This window comes from Echinops telfairi, unplaced genomic scaffold (genome assembly GCF_000313985.2).
Source record: "Echinops telfairi isolate 266 unplaced genomic scaffold, ASM31398v2 ScPeMD7_31;HRSCAF=116, whole genome shotgun sequence".
Taxonomy (NCBI): Eukaryota; Metazoa; Chordata; class Mammalia; order Afrosoricida; family Tenrecidae; genus Echinops; species Echinops telfairi.
In genome coordinates this window covers 35,772,189-35,783,958 of record NW_022103928.1, presented here as the reverse complement: position 1 = coordinate 35,783,958, position 11,770 = coordinate 35,772,189, and the positions used below count along the sequence as shown (strand labels likewise).

At 40.5% G+C, this 11,770-nt stretch overlaps 1 pseudogene; it reads right to left on the bottom strand.

Moving 5' to 3' along the window:
* Positions 1-9,570: 9,570 nt before the first annotated feature.
* On the bottom strand, positions 9,571-11,402 carry LOC101657925 (annotated as a pseudogene).
* Positions 11,403-11,770: the final 368 nt, after the last annotated feature.

Here is an 11,770-nt window from a genome sequence, read left to right as displayed (position 1 = left end):
AAAAGCCTTATACAAGTGGCATAGCAACAGCTAACACTACGCTAGGCATTTTGCACTTGGTCAGATTAATGCAAAATTAGTGGGAACCAACAAAATATCACACCCTACTAAAGAAGCACTTATACTTAATGACCCCGCTAAGAAAAATTGCTCCTAGACAATTTTACAGACTTTCAAAATCACCATTTCAGATTACCTAGGAGCTCAGAAAACTTTCAAAACAATTTTCAAAAGATAAATAGCAGCCCTCAAGTAAAAAATCTCCCCCAATAGAAATCTACGAGAAAACAACCAAATCAGTGGTGGGCAAACACAGAATGGTTGGCACCAGTGGAGATCTCAACTTTGGGCCAACAAAATAATTGTTGAGGGAAAACAATGTCGTCAGCAAGAAGGAAGGATGAGTTATCAAGACAAACCCAAAATACCTACAATGTAGCCACCTCTTCATCTCCTAGATGACCCATGATGTAATGCCCAGATTCATTACAGTGCCAGGATGCCCTTGGGACAGTACTTATGTATGACACTTTGTTTAAGCACATGCTTTATGACCTATCAGTTGTGTATGCCAATTTCCCCATACCTTGTTTGTTACTGAAGCACTAGCTAATCAGCCAAATGAATGTGAATAACATGATTAGAAAGCCTCGTATCTTTACAGTACAATTTGATTTAACAGAATTTCCGTGTGAACTGGAGTGTTCTTATTAGTTGTCTTCTTGGTTTAACTCCATAAGCTATTGCTGTTGTTGTTCAATTAAAGTATTTAATTGGTTGTTTTCCTGCCTTAGTTACCAAGCCCACGGCCTTCAAGTTGATTCTGACTCAAGATGGCCCTATAGGACAGAGTAGAACTGCTCTTACAAGTTTCCAAGACTGTAAATTCTACGAAAGCAGACAGACTCGTCTCCTGAGGAGCAGCTAATGGGTTTGAACCACTGACCTTAGAATTTTCACCACACAGCATAACCACTGTGCCACCAGGCCTCCTTAGATAGTGATTATTGAGAATAATAGCATTATTAATTTAAGAGGATTCTTAGAAAGCTATTTAGAGAGCACTTATACAAAGCATGCATCTCCATTTTTTATTTCTTGAGCTTTTAAAATCTGTAGTATTCTATAGCAAATGCCACAATTCATGGACTCTTTAAGTGATCTTTTAGAATTCCAAATAAATTTCACAATTAAAACCCAATCAAACTGTGAGAAAAAAAAATCATGTGACTGCTCTTTGCTCCTTGCAAGTTCTCTGCATCACGTGAATTGACCCCCAAGACAAACGTGTAAATAAGCTGAAAATACATTTTGTCCACTTTTCAGAAGCAGAAACAGGAACATGATTTGAACCCACTGGCTCAATGACCCACCACCAGACGGCTCTATGGGAACAGGGCTCAGGGTTAGGAATTCCTGACCCAGCCTGCTATGGCTCCTTATAAGTAAAGGTGAATATTGCAAGATTGAATGAACCCTTCCCACTAAATTCACGAGCATCAGTACTGAGACATCACAGGAAAATAACGTTTTACTTTTTTAGTTTTACTTTCAAAAACAAAAATTCCCCTATATCACTCCCCCCCCACCTCCCCACCCCTTATTTTCTTTTTCCTCAGAAGTAGTTCAGGGGAATGAAGGAAGCTGGTTATGTGCATTTTCAACCAGATAGACTCCAGAATGTTCTTTTCAGAGAGAAAAGAACGAATCCTTTGTGATCACCACCAGCAAGCAAGCTGTGCCTGGGACTATGAAATGCATTTTCTGACAGGCCGGGCTTTTTCTTTCCCAAAACAATGTTTAAGAATATATAAGAAGAATCTAGAAGCAACGAAACAGCTGAGATTTGTGTGCACAGATGACCATGTAACTAGAAAGCCATCCAAAATCCTGAGGAGGGATTGTTTAGAAGCTGAATCCTTGTCTTTGTTCCTGAGAGGCAGAGAGGCACGGACTATGGTGATACACATATTAATTTACTCCTTGTGGGGATTAAGTGTCCTGCTTTTGCTGAGAAGATTAGCCCAACTCTGATTCCCACAGCAGTTAGCTCCGTGACAGGCAATAGTGCACCTGGCATGTCTAGAGTTCTCTGATGTGAAATGTAACTTGGTTGGGGCGGGAAGAGGAGAAGGACAAGGTAGACAGAACTACGAGCATGGGAGTGTTGTCGACTGAAAACATTCTGGATTTAAGAATGGAAGAGCTTTTCAATATATCAGAATGGAACAGTTTTCCAATATATCAAAAGATAGTTTAATTTTTTTCTTTTAATTTTAGTGCCACTAGCTTTAATTGCATATTTTCCCAACTAGATCTTATTAGAAATCCCAATTTCATAGACATATAATTATTTGCACGATTACTTACACTGTTTATATGAACAAACAGAAAAACAGAAACAAACTCACTGTCATTGAGTCACTGCTGACTCGAGTAGAAAGCCCAGTCTTTCTCCTGTGGAGGTGGGGTGGTTTCAAACCGCGGACCACGCAGTTCACAGCCCAATGCGTAACCACTACAGCACCAGGGCTCCTGTTCATATGAAGGGAAATGATAAATATTTGTTGAACAAAAATTAAAAAGTGAAGACTAATATTGATCGAATGCTTACTATGTCTCAGACACTCTGCTAGCCACTTTTTTGGGCATTGTCTGTCTCATCGAGTTATTATGATCTTACAAAAAATAATTGCAAAAGGTCCGTGGTTAAATGCTTGGCTAAGTCAAAGGCGGACAGTTTGAACCCACTGCTCACCGTGAGGAAGATGCGGCAGTGGGTTTCAGCTTTTGGTGGGATATGATTATACTCTTCTTCATGGAGAAAGAAACTGAGGTTTAGAGAGTCTAAGTTCAGAGAGAGAATAAGGATCATGTCTGGAGGTCAGAGCCTGGCTTGCCTGACGCCAAAGTTCACTCTCTTCCCCCTGTTCCCTACTGTTTAGGGAAAGCAAGCAGGGATAGACACGGTCTTAAGATGGATGCATCTTCCCCAAGCAACGATTCTCCCTGAAGATTTGTGGGGGGTCGAGTGGGGGTGGGGTGATGGGTAATTGAAGATTTTGAGCTTTCAAAAGTTTGGTCCAAGAACATGCAAGCAAACTCAGATTTTTTTTTTTTAGAACCAGTTGCTCAATCATATTTTAGCTAGTGAAATCTGGAGAGTTGGAAAATTTTATGTGCAGCAATTATAAAATTGGATACAAGAGCCTGTTTCTGGCGTGGGAGCGCAGGGCTATGTATTCAGTGCCGTCTACCAAAATAAATGGCTATGAATTGAAACCCTGGGCAAGACTGGGCAAATAAGTGCCTGCTTAGGTTTTTATTTTGGAGCATGGAATTTACCCCCCTACCGGTGAGTGGGTTTTTCTTCTTTTATTAAACATTAACTCCTACTAGAATGTAAGGTCCCTGTGAGCCAGGGTTTCTGCCTGTTTTGTTTCGCTTCTCTAACCCCAGAGCACAGCCCAGCCCAGCACACACTCAGAGAATAGATGTTGAGCGAACTGGATTAGTTGACATTACACAAAACTTTAACTGCACAGCTCGTCTTTCCACAGCTGTATTCCACCAAAGACTGTTTATAAACATAAGATAACGCTTAGCCTCACATCTCTCTTCAAGAAGTGCCCTGATAATAAAAGAAAACTAAAAATATTGGGGTGGGAATTTGACTCTCATTCTGTTTGCCTTTTAAAATTAAACTTTTCAAACTAGCCCCCAAACGGAGCAGTGGTTGAAAGTCAGATGTCTGAATTTAAGGCTGAAGCTGATGGAAATATACAATACAGACAAACTCAGAACCCAGCAACACAAGGGAGTACCCGTGGGGGATTCATGAAGTTCAGGAAAAGGGGCGGGGTGGGGGGCAGACATCATGGAACCTTTCCTAAGCTTTGTGGAGCTCTGTCTAGATGTAGACCTGGAGGTGGATGGTAGCCACCAAGTCAGCTCTGACTCAGAGCCGCCCAATGTGACAAGGTGGAATTGCCCCGAGGACCCGATCTTTCTCTCGTGGAACCACAACAGAAACCATAAAAACAAACTCACTGCCATCCAGTCAGCGTCAAATGGCCCCGGTGGATTTCGGAGGCTGTAAATATTTACTGGAGCAGAAAGCCTTGTTGACCTCACTCACAATTGCTGGTGATTTCAAACCGCTGACCTTGCAGTTAGTAGCTCAATGCTTAACCACGATCCACTGTGTGGGTTCAAATCACCAGTCTTTCGGTTTACCAGCTGAGCGCTTAACAGTTGTACTGTTACAGAGCCTAGAGCAGCGGTTCTCAACCTGTGGGTGGCGACCCCTTCGAACGACCCTTTCACAGGGGTCGCCCAAGACCATCGGAAAACACATATTTGCGATGGTCTTGGGAACCGAGACACCGCTCCTCTATCCGTCTCCAGGCAGGTCCGCCCACATGCAGATACGCCCACATGCAGGTACGCCCACATACGAGTACCCGGCGTGAGACTGTTACCCACGCTACACCATGCTTCGAGACAAAATGTCATTTATTTGTAATTCAAAATAAATATTTCACAATATATAATTACATATTGTTTTTGTGATTAATCACAATGCTTTAATTATGTTCAATTACAATGAAAATACATCCTGAATATCAGATATTTACATTATGATTCATAACAGTAGCAAAATTACAGTTATGAAGTAGCAACGAAAATAATTTTCTGGTTGGGGGTCACCACAACATGAGAAACTATATTAAAGGGTCTCAGCATTAGGAAGGTTGAGAACCACTGTCCTAGATGTATACTATAAACACACACACATGTCTAATCCTTTAGAATCCCCATAATTAACTTGATGATCCTTGTGTATACATACCCTCAATATCCTAGTTAAAACCAAAAAATTAAAGCCATTGAGTCAATTTTGATTCCTAGCAATCTTGTACTGAGCTTCCGAGACTAAGAATCTCTACCAGAGAAGTCTGCCTCATCTTTCTCCCTCAGAGCAGATGGTGGGTTTGAACTGACGACCTTGTGGTTAGCAGTCCAATGCTTACCTGACCTCACCATCAGGGCTCCTGACTATCCTCCTTGTAAGTAGTTAATAAGGTAAAAAGTGGCAATAGCCAATCTAAAACTCGTGTAACATCAATACAGCAAGATAGAGAAGTTGCTGTTTTTAAATAAGAGACGTTACTTAGCCATGCACTGTATATGTCACCTCAGACCACATACATCCATGGTGCCATAGTTTATAACAGAACTCAAAATTTCCAAGTCAGAGAACAGACAATGTTTAATCTTTTTATACTTATGACTGCATTTTAAATTTGCATCAATTTATACTGTAAATTCACAAGAATCAGTATAAAAATAAAATAATCTTATGTCCTGATATAGGAAGACCCTCAAGATATATTTGTAGGTGAAAGATGCAAGGTATAGAGCATTATATACACTTTATTACTATTATTTGTCTTTTAAAATAATGGTGGTTTTTGTTAGGTTCAGTTGAGTCAGTTAAGGGCACAGTGACACTTTGTACAACAGAACAAAAAACTGCCTGTCCCTGGGACACCCACACAATGATGCTGATGTTCAAGCTTATTGCTGCAGCCCCCGGGTCAGTCCATCGTGAGGGCCACCTCTGTCTCACTGCCCCGCTACTTTACCAAGTCTGATGTCCTTCTCCAGGGATTGGTCTCTCCTGACAACATGTCCAAAGTACATGAGACGCGGTCTTGTCATCCTCGCTTCTAAGGAGCCTTCTGGCTGTCCTTTCTCCAAGTTAGACTCGTTAGGGCTTTTGGCAATCCATGATACCTTCAAAGTTCTTTGCCAGCACCTTTATTCAAATGTGTTGATCTTTCTTCAGTCTTCAATGTCCAAATGTCACATGCGTGTAAGGCAACTGAAAATCCCATGGCTTGGGTGAGGCCCAGCTTAATTCTTAAAGTAGCATCCTTGGTTTTCAATGCACTAAAGAGGTGGGGTTTTTTATTTCATTAAATCATTTTATAGGGGGCGCTTGCAGCTTTGATCACAATCCATACCTACATCCATGTGTCAAGCACATTTGTACATATGTTGCATCATCATTTTCAAAGCATTTTCTCTCTAATTGAGCCCTTGATATCACCTCATTTTCCCTCCCCCCACACCCTTTCTCCCTCATGAGCCTTTGATAAATGATAAATTATTATTATTTTCATATCTTCCATTGTCCACTGTCTCCCTTCACCAAGTTTTCTATTGTTCATTCCCCAGTGGGGGGAGGGTAATATGTTGATCATTGTGATTGATTCCCCCTTTCTCTCCCCACCTTTCCCTTCCCCTCCTCGTATCTCTATTCTCATTATTGGTCCTGAGCGGTTTAAACCATCTTGGGATCTCTTGACTGCTGCTTCCTTGAGCCCTGATTGTGGATCCAAGTAAGACAATTTCAATCCTTGCTTTTCAATGCTTTGAAGAGGTCTTGTTTAGCAGATTTATCTAATTCAATATGTTTGATCTCATCATTGCTTTTCCTGTGAGTACTGATAGTGTATCCAAGCAAGACAAAATCCTTGACAGCTTCAATTTTTTCATTCACTGTACTTTTAAATATGCATCAAATATGTCTGAAAAGATCATAAAACTAATTTTCGTTGGTGTTGTAGGAGAACTGAGTGCCCGGAGGGCAGAAGTAGGAAGGGAGACTTTGAGCTCTATACCCTTTTATCCTTCCGAGGAGTCCTGGTAGAACTGCTGGGTAAGAATTAGAGTGCTGACCACAGGACCATTCAAACCCCAGCTGTCCACAGGAGAAAAGGGAGGCTGGCCACTCCGGTAAAGATTAATGTAAGGTCCTCACGAGTCAGAACCAACTCCAAAGCAGCAGCGTTGATTTTGTGAGAAATAAGAAATTCAAAACCTAAATGAAACAGAAAGTTTTCACATGGAAAAATAGTTAATATCACTTACCTTAAATGGTGAGCTGATACCAAGGGCGTAAGTAGAAAGCAAATGTTTTGAGAATGATGATGGCAACAAATGTACAAATGTGCTTGACACATGAATGGATGGATGGATTGTGATAAGAATTGTATGAGCCCCCGATAAAATGATTTAAAAAAAACCACCTAAATACAATGTTACCAAAACCACAGAAGGTTTTGTGAAACTAAGATAAATGGATTAGGATGAAAGTAAGATAAATGGATTAGAAAACTAACTGAAAAAATCCATATAATCAAACATTAGAATTTCAGGATATATTCTTTAAAAACACAAAGAACCTTTCTTTTAAGTCTTTGGTGATTCTGAATACCAAAAAGAATACAGATATATTCACCACATAGGTATTAAATTAACAAGTTGTGGGTATGAATGATTTAACAATGTCATAAAATGGACTTATCAAAGTAGATGTCAGTGTGTCTGCCCTGAAATAGGAAAAAGATGGGAAAGAGAACAACAGGTGCAAAGAATGCTTTAACATGTGAAGGGATTCTATGTGCAATATCATGCTCCAAAACCCCAAACTCACTGCCACTGGTTGCTTCTGACTAATGGAAACCAGGTAAGACAAGGTAGATCTGCCCCCCTGGGGGTAGTGAGTTTTAAAATATGACAGAAATGAAAATTGCTTTACATAGTATAAATTATGAAAAATTAATTCAATAAGCGACATGGAAGAAATGAAATATATGGTTACTACTCTACCACTAAGAAATAAACCACACCCAGAATGTCATGAAAACAAGCTCCAGCTAATCTCCATAAAAATATGATTTCTAAATTATTCTGATTGTTTTTTTAATAATTCATATATATTTTGTTTCATAGCCTTGATTACAATCCACACAAAGCGACATCACTTATCTCAACTTATACTGGTGTTTTTTTGTTTCAATTCTTACTTCTTTCCTAACCTTTCCTGCATTCTGAACTTTGTTCTCCGGCAAATACTGCCCTTTTAATCTGGTGTGTGTAAAAAAGTACGTAAGTCTCTAGTGTTCTTGTTCCCCTTATTTGCCTAAATGTTTAGTCACTGGGATGAGCTCAATTCCTGTCCTGAAGGCTGACTGGGGGCCCTGGTTTCAGGATTCTGCCCGTTTCTCTCCTACCAGTCAGCTTGGTCTTTTGATGGTTCTGAGTTTTGTTCCATATTTCCCCCCACTTTGTCCAGGATGCTCTAATATGATCTTTTACAAATAGTCAAGTAGTGGGAGTCAAGCACCATTTAGTTATCTGGTCTAAGGGTTGTGGAGGCTGAGCTTCAAGTGGTCCATTAATACATTGGATCAATTGTTTCCATGCATCATTGATTTTCAGTAGTTGCACCTCAGATGGCTGTAGGAGGTAAAACATGTCTTTGTGGACTATGTTATGTCAATTTGCCTTCATGTCTCAGACACTCTGGCCCTGAGTTGCCAAGATCAAATTATTCTCAAGCATGGAAAACGATAAATTTTCCCAAGTAGTTTATATTTAGATTTCACTCACACTTTCAGTTCTTCATCTTGTTCTTCATCCTCACCCATAATCTTTAAACTGTTATAAAATGAGATGGATATGATCAAGCTTAAGCTTCATTGGAACACTGTGTGTTCCTGATTTCCTCTTACATATCTGCAATCCCAATTTTTAGCACATTGATTCAGCATTGTACTAAAACATTAAATCACTCCAACCAGCAGAATTCATTCCAGGATGGCAAAGATGATTCAACTTTAGAACATCCAGCAGTATATTTAATTACATTAAGAGATTAATGAGAAAAGTACATGAATATATCAACAAGAGCCAATATAGCATTTGATTAAATTCAATGCCCTTTCCTGATATTAAAAACTTCCCTGTATTAAATAAAAATAGAAGAAGACTTTCTAAGTATTATCAAGAGTAAGGGCAGGCCTCAAAAAGTTCGTGGAGAGATGAACTTTTTGAAGTTGAAATGATAAGACATTGTGAGATGATAAGATGAAGTGAGATGATAAGACAATGGAATTTTTCCATCATTTTTTCCACTGAAAATAAAATATTTAGTTTTCTTCTTTATTATATCTAAGCACACACACATACACACACACACACACACACCATTCCTTTGGGAATATGCAAGCTATAATCTCATCCTCTATTGTTCCTATGTTAGATTCTAAGAAAATGATTGTAAGATAGTCCATACTTAAGACATTAGCTTTCAGGAACATATGAATATTATATTTTGATTTTCTTTTACATGGCAATAAAATGAATGTACAAATTCATTTCTCAATTCATCCCCATAGGAGAAGGGATGGACAATATTGTGAATGAAAGAGAATGGCTTGATAATGACCCAGTGACATCAGTATTCCTAGTATTACTGAGTTAGACTCGTCTTGCTACCTATAGATGGTGATTTGGGGTATTTCTTGTAAGCATTCAGTATCTCAATTGGGATCAGACATTGGGTCCCAGAGAGGAGCAGAAATCAATGTCAAAATCTTAAGGAGATACACTAGTGCAAGATTTTGGTCCTATTATTGCTGGTGCTGAGCCAGGTAAACTCTAGGTGTCCTGCATGCTACAATTCCTAAACACTTTGGGTGCCACAGAAGAATCTTGTCAATCCACATTCTATTCCTCCTGAGAGCTGGCATTAGCGTAACTCAGATAGATTCGGCCCAACAACAGGCACTACCGTGCCGAGCCATGAAGTGAGGTAGTTGACATTCCTACTGGTTTTTTTGAGAATTCTTCAATACAGGAATCATGCGTTCATACGTCTTGCAGGGAAGAAGTAAAAAAACAGGTTGCCCAAGTACTGGCTATTCCTGTTAGGTCATGATGTCCCACGGTCCTTACAGAAGCCGTGTCTTGTAACACTCACGGACTTCTTCCCACATGTCCTTCAGAGTGAAAGCTTGTCCTGAAGGAAAGCGCAGGCCCTTGGTTTCTACAGAAATGCAAGACAGGATACTCCTATTTAATCATGTCCCATGCTGCTGCAGTCTCGGTCACTTCAGAATCATCCGGGTGTAGCTCTAAATCCTCCTCAATAGGGAGGCATGTCTGTACATGGGCAGCTGGGTCTGGATGTGACCCCACAGTCCCATTTTTAAGGGGAAATGTGTTTTGCACATGCAGCCATCGTAACAGTCCTGTCACTGTGTCCCACAGTTCCATAATCTCGGGTCAGAGGAGGAAAAGGTGCCCCACAGTCACCACAACCTCTGATGCCTCAGATCCCCCTGGCCTCCCAACCTCAGACAGAGACCTTGGAAGTGCTCTTGTAAATGGTTCTGTAATTTCTGTCACCATGACCTTCTCAAAGCCCTCTCATATTTATCAGAATTCCAGAGCTCCATACTGTATCCTTCTCTCATGTCTGTGTACACTTACTACTTACACGATCATATGTAAGTTCTTAATTATAGAACCACATGTAAGCTACTGATTCCCAAATGTCCATCTTTAACCCAGACCTCTCCCCTAAGCCCAAACATCTAGGCCAACAGTCTATTTGGCATTTGGTTGTCAGAATGACTAGCAAGAGATTTTCCTATTTCTGAATTCACTTATTCATCTTCCCACTGAAAGATGCTTATTTTCTTTCCTTTGAAACAGGGCTAGTTTGGGTGACTTGCCTTGACTCGTTCCATGCAGATGGAGTGGCACGGTGTTCCGGAATGAAGTATCATTCTTCTGGACCCCTGAAGCAACCTCTAAGAAAATCACAGCTATCCTGCTGAGAGAGAGGTCACATGGAGAGAGAGAGGGGCCCTCCCTGGGTATGAAAGGCTATGTGGAGAGAGGAATCTCTTGGAGGAGACAAAATCTCTGAAGTCCACAGGCAGCAGCAAAGATGCATGGGGGTGAGGCTATTTGGGAACCCCAACTCCAGGTGAGACAACCAGATGCTAAAATAGCGAGACAAGTTGTCAGTCTGAACTTCAGGTCTACCGAATGATTCACAAAGAAAATGCTTGTTGTTTTAAACTGCATTATAAGTTACCTTGTCACAATATGAAAAAACAACCTCCTGCACAATGCAATGAAATGCCAGGTGGTCCTCACAATCCCCTCGATCGGTTATAGATTGGACCATTGTGAGTCACTGTCTGACTTTTGGAAGTAGATCATCAGACCTTGCTTCCTCAGTTCGAGTTATGATAAAAACAAATCTGATCCCGATGAGTTGATTCTGAGTCACAGGGACCACATAAAACAGGGCAGACCTGCCCTTAAGGATTTCCATGACTGAGATCTTTTCTGAAGAAAACTGCCGTGCCTTTCTCCCCAAAAGTAGCTGGTCAGTTTGAACCACTGACCTTTCATTTAGCAGCTGAGCACTTAATCAACCAAGCCCTCCGGGCAAATTTTAATGATATACACAAGCACACACATGTATATACATACATACTCACTGCAGACAACAGTTTAGTAACCTTCTCCATAGTTCATTATATCATGAGTATTTTCTCAATGTCATCAATTATTTTCATAGTCTTTTGTATTGTATTTTCTTAATGCCATTAATTATTTTTTAAAATACTGGCACAGATGGGAACTGAAAATCCAGTGAACCCAGGACAGATGAAGCCCCCAGGACCAGTGGAGAGAGTGGCAATGGTGGGAGGTGGAGGGAAGGAGAGGGAGAAAGGGGGAACAGAGGACAACGTCTACATGTGGCCTCCTCCCTGGGGGATGGAGAGCAGAGAAGTGGATGAGGGAGACATTGGACGGGGTAAGATATGATAAAATAATAATAATTTATAAATTATCTGGGGTTTGGGGGGAGGGGGGAGCGGCAGCATTAAAGAAT